A 6,404-nucleotide genomic window follows, 5' to 3' on the forward strand; every position below is an offset into this window, starting at 1 on the left:
TAAATTTTTTATGCATTTGGTATATAAAAGAGTTTATTTTTTTGTGTATTTGAAATTTCTTCGATTTGGAGTTCTAAATACATTGAAATTTTACTGTTATTGACGCCCCCCCTTGTCGGACACACATCACAAACCACACCGTAGTCACCCATCACACCCTGCAGCCTGCCACCACCACTATCAGCCACACCATCGACCACCCACCACCGCAATAGCCCATCCGCCACCTGGAGCTTGCCATCAGCCACTACGTACTTTTGGCATTCTGCAACCGATTGTCACCATCTGCCACGACCACCGTCAGCCACACTGCCGACCACCCACCGCCACCACTTGATGCTACCGATCACTACCTCTTTACTTTATCTTACATTCATTTTTACTTAAAATCAAATAAAAAATAATAATTTTATATATTTATTTTACAATCATTTAAACAAGTTTAAAATATTATTTGCTTTTCTTTTTTAACAACCAAATACCAATAGTACAATTAAAGAAAATGTGAACCATTTGAATTCGGAGGGAGGGACTCACTGTACACGCTCTCTTTCCTGCCTCTCATACGAAGTCAGAGTACCCACAAAAGCAGTTGAAGCCAGACAGAGTGCAGCGGACTATTCATAAAGCCCCTTCTCTTTTCCATATTTAGCTGCGTTAAAACTCTCTTCTCAATAATACAAATTGTCCTCTTCTGTTCATCGTCTCAAAAGGGATTTTTATAAGAACCACCTCCTATCGCTTTATTCCTCTTTTTGCTTTTTTGCAGATTCCATACGCACCTAACAGTTAAAACTTTACACTAAATTGCATCAATAAAAATATATAAAAAAATGCATTTTAAAAAATTAATATTAATAATATTTTTATTTATTTTATTTTACTCTTTTAATATTCAATTAATTTCAAAATATTTGGCTGAGCTATCAGCCTATCAAAGCTAATTTAAATGATTGAACAGATAAAACCATTGAAATTAAATATTATTTTAAAAGTAAATTTTGAATAATATAATTTTTATGAAGTTGATACTGATTCAATTTCGAATAATTAAAACTACGGAAAAATGTGAGAAGAAATCGAAAGTTTCTTATTCTCTTCTTTGCCGTTTTGTTGGAGATCGAGCGGTTGAGATGGACTGCTGGTGAAACTACAAGGATGCATCGAGATTCGGGAGAGGAGATTGAAAATTGTTCCGTACATGACTTTTTGCCCTCTACAGTCCACTTTTTTCGAAAGAGACCAGCAAGGAAGTAAAACATTGAGACTTTTTTAAATATATATATATATATATCATTATGTTAGGTTGGTTATATTATTATTATTATTATTATGTAATATGAAGAATCAAATTCTTATTTAAATTTAATAAAAAAAAAATCATTTTTAATACTTTCTACTTTCTAATCAAATTATTTTAGATTTATCTCTAATTTTTTTAACATGTCAAAATCTAATACATTTATTCTCCTAACAATATCATTAAATGACATATGTTTTGTGTGACCAAATCATATACAACCGGATTTCCGCCCGACAATTGATTGAAGGTGTATTTTTGCCCGGCCACTAATGGACGTCAGACTATTGCCCGACTGCCGACTGACGCCGGACTTCTGATCGGTAGCCAACTGATATATCATCAAAAAATTATCTTGATCGAGCATGAATTTCGATGCAAAGTTAAATGGAAAAGTTTCAAAAATAAATTTGAAACCATTTGAACTATGATTTTGGCAAACTTATAGTCGAATTGAAAGTCTCGAAAAGATGAACCCAACGACATTAAATTCGATCAATTCGAGTCCCAATGGGTCCAAATCAAGGACCCGAAGCACATTTGAAAGGTTCAAACTATAAATTCGACAATCATTGACTTTCAAATGTGGAATGCTTATAGTCGAATCAAAAGGCTCAATGAGGTGAATCCAACGAGCACAAGAGCACCAAATTTTGATGTTAGTAAGAAACTCAAATCTTGTTAAATGGTCCTTGATCAAGGGAGTTAATATTAGTCGTCCAATAGAAATACTTCTAACTTGCCCTTAATCTTTTCAATATTTATTGGACATGTCACTCTCAAAAAATTATAAATAAACTCATCATTCTTCATTGAGAGAAGGACCAAGCAAGGAAGAGGATGAATGAAAGATGAGAGGAGAGGAAGAAAAATTTGATATCCCTCTTGCCACATTGCTCCTCCTCGACCACCACTTAGCAAAATGGCTATCGCATGACTTTCGTCGGACTTTTTCCCTGCCACCAACTGTCACCGAACTCTTTGTCCGGCCACTAACTGTCACCGGACTTTTGCAGGCCACCAACTATCACCAGACTTATGCTCAACCACCTATTATTGTTGTAGTTTTGCACGACCATCAACTAACACTGGATGTATCCTTTGCCACCGACTGTCGCCATACTTTTGCCTAACCACTAATTAACGTTAGATTTACGCCTAACCCTCGACTTTCGCAAGGCTTCTGCCAACTTTCGCCTGGTCACCAACTTTCGTCGGACTTACGCCATCGCCGACTATGGTCTCTTCGACCTCCGTCACTCGCCAACTATGGTCTCTTCAACTTCCATCTCCAGATTATAGTTTCCCCGACCGTCATCACTCGACAACAGTCTTTCTTACCTTCGTCGTCCGTCAACTATTGTCTTTTTTACAACCATCACCCAACTACGGTCCTTTCGACCATCATCACCCAACTACTGTCCTTTTGATTTACATTTAGAACTCCTTTGAGTGTGAGGGGGATGCAGCAATTTGAAAATGGAGGCGTCACTCGAACGCGAGTATGCGGGATAACGGAAGATGATTGAATAATCGTACATGTTCGACTTTGCTCCTTGACCGATGTTCCCTTCCAGTTAGATCGGAAGTTACAACATTTTGATTGGAAGCAATGACTAGAGTTCGCTCGCTGTGAAGGTAACTTTCTCCCTTTAGTGCGCTTTCTCGTTCGTTGAATCGCGGCTGGCTGGATTATGGGTCAAAATTGGGTTTCCGAGTTAACTCGAACCCAACCCGGAATTCAAAATGGGTTAAAAATCAGGACCCGAACCTGACCCGTTTCGGGTGCTAGTTGACCCGAGCCCAAAATTTCTGTGTCGTGTTCAAGTCGGGTTTTCGGGTCATGTTAAATTTTTACACCACTGCTTGCCGACAATGGTCTTACTGACCAAGCGAATATATCAACATTGGTTCTTCCTACTCTCACCATGTAATGCACTATATATGATGTATATTGGCTACATCGAGCCAAGGCTTTCTCTCAAGGAAGGGTCTCATTTGTAATCAATTACAAACATTAGTGAATTCATTCAATTTGGGCCAGACCCCGTTGCTTTTTCCTTTTCGAGGTTTTCCACATAAAAATCTTAGCGTCTCTTATGAACAAAACATCCATCACTTTTATTTGTATTTGTGATGGATCTTCGTACATAATTAAGACGTTTAACTTTATATTTCTCTACCACCGCGAATATTCTAGGACATTAGTTATTAATAGTTGTGACCCCATTAAAATCTATTTAACTACAACTAGCTAGTACTAGCAATGACAGTTTTTTTAAAAAAAATTTGTGACATTATATATAAGTAAATAAATAGTAGATATGAAATAACAAGTACAATAATTATGAAAAACCAAATGAAACCATCCTCAACATCTTTACTGTCCTTGCCCAAAAAAATCAATGTGCATTTAAAAAAAATAATGACTAAGATATTATTCTACTGCATATAAGTCTGGAAGGCTATAAAACTTCGATACTATGCGATATGATATCTTTATTGCTGGCGTTTATATCTGCTACAAATATGTGTATGTATTTTACAAATATATATCATGAGACAGTTTTTCTAAATATTTTAGAAGCAAATATGATAAATTTATTTTATATCAATGAAATATGATTCATATGAATAAAATTTATTTCACATAAAGTAAGGCCATTTATGACTGAAAGAAGTTATGCTATATATGGTATGGTATATTTCAAGATGTTTGAATTTAAGCATCAAATTATATGGTAAAATTATTCACAAATCATACAATATTTCTCTATGAATATGCACAATATATTGAATAGAAAAAGCATAACTATGACTTCTTTTCGGACGGCACCTTTTTAATAAAAATTTCTAGTTCAAGAAATCTATGTACTAAAAAGCTGTTTTAGAAAGCACTAAGAAAGTAACCCAAACGAAATCTTAAGTTATATATCATATTATTAGTTTTGTGTGGAATTTAATTTTGTTGATCAATTGGGTTATAATGTTAACTCAACGTCAATTCTGTAGGTCGAGCTTATCTGGGATTGCAGGGAGACAACGTTCCCCCTGCTTCAAATTCAGGGGCCTTGACTCTAAATTTTTAATTTTTTTTGTTCCATACTCACACTGCAGCATTGCGGCAAGAGCTAAGCAATTTTTCTACTCTCTTCTTCTTGTTTATTTGAAAGGTTATATCCTTTCAGGGGTAGCAATTGGTGGATCCCCGTTCCAAAAAAAAAGGAAATTTTTTTACTTTTCATTTGGGACAACTTTTTTAACGTTTTCTAAAATAAATTTTTATTACAAAATTTTCTAATTCATTAATTTACATATCAAAAACTGCTTTATATAGTAAAAAAACTGTCACAAACAAAGCTTTAGTTACTCAGTCGGTAAAAAACTTTTTTCCATCACATAAATTTTTGAAAAGAAATGAAACGGCAACAAGAAAATAACAGACAAATGAAATTATAATTGTTATCTGAACGACAAAGTGGCGAAAAAGCTGTTACAAACAAACCCTAAGAGGTGTATTGCTAAACAACGTAGAATGAGTTCAAATACAGCAACATAGCAGCAAGGAATTGGAATAACTTTACAGTTGAAAACTATAGTTAATTGCATGCATGACAACGGGCAGCACATGCATGATAACTTTTCCTTGACATGGGCATTCTCTTATTAGGCCAGCAACACATGGTTTTGGGCACGTGCAAATCTATTTAGTTTCAAATCATTATGACCATAATTGAATCAAATCTAGCAAACTACTAAATTTACAAACAAAAAAAATCATAACGGAATCATTCGGTTTGTTTATAATTTTTATTGATTCTGTTTCCATTTTGCAAACAATAAAAACTTTTGTTGGATTGATTTTGTATGTTTGGTGTTATGTGCGGAATCTTATTATGTTAGTCAATCGGGTTGTTCAATGATGTGTATCCGAGCGTCAGACGTTGTGTTCCCGAGCGCCTTAGAACCGGTAGATAGAGAGCACATCGCCACAATGTTTTGGATTTGGCGCCCCAACGCTCTGGATTCGGCACAACAACACTGCACCTTCGGCGCTGCAGCATTGCAAGGCGGACCGGACGGTTTTCTTTCTCATTTTTTCTGAAGGGTTAGGTCCATTGGGATTATTTAGTTAGCTTTCTCTTGTATTTTGAGATGTGTAGACATTGAGAACGATACATGTGAGAAGAAAAAAAAGAAGAGAGTGAGAGAGAATAGAGATATGTACTTATTTAATTCGAGACAGTGCTTGCTGGAAAAGGTATTTTAGGATGATGTCATGCAAATGAGGGAAGTTTGCAATGAGAGCAAGTTTAGATGAGATTCGAGGCATTTGAGGAGAACATGAGCAACATGCGAAGCTTGTTGAGAGGATTAATTATTCTGTGTGGATTTCGAACGCCCTCCTGTAACCAATCAGAATACGCCACATCACCCATGTGCTTGATACCACAACTTAGTACTGCTCCGGTACTGTGGCTCGGTACCGCTGATATGGGGGATTCTGATTGGTCTCCTGACAACATTCTGCATCCAGTCTCCGTACAAAAATAATTTCTCTATTGAGAGAGGCATCATAGGACCTGTGAAATGCTAAGGAAGTCATTGGAGATAAATAGATGGACTATGTATGTGGAGAAGGCAATGTTTTGGATAATAATTTTAATTAAAATATATAGAATTAATTTTCTACGAATATGATAAGACTAATTATGCTCGACATTAATAATTGAAATTATTTCTTTAAGAAAATAAATTAAATATATTTTTTTCAAGTGTACTTATTATGAGATTTATAAAATCATTTTTTTCTCATAGTGAAATAAAATTATTAAATCAACTTAAACGGTCCAACATTATATTATAATTTGAAATGAACCAAACTCAACGTTAACTTTTTTTTTTTAGTCGTTTTTAATTTTATTATTTTTTATCTCCTCCACGCATATTATAAAAAATTAAAAAGTCAAATACTAATTCTCCATAAGGGTGAGCTCTGTTGGAAGGTAAAAGAAAAAGAATGAACAGATACAAAAGGGCTTCAGTTTCTTCTAATTTTCTATTGCAAATACCTCTCTCTCTCTCTCTCTCGTGTATCGTTTCT

Source organism: Dendrobium catenatum, unplaced genomic scaffold (genome assembly GCF_001605985.2).
Source record: "Dendrobium catenatum unplaced genomic scaffold, ASM160598v2 fragScaff_scaffold_1338, whole genome shotgun sequence".
NCBI classification, from domain to species: Eukaryota; Viridiplantae; Streptophyta; class Magnoliopsida; order Asparagales; family Orchidaceae; genus Dendrobium; species Dendrobium catenatum.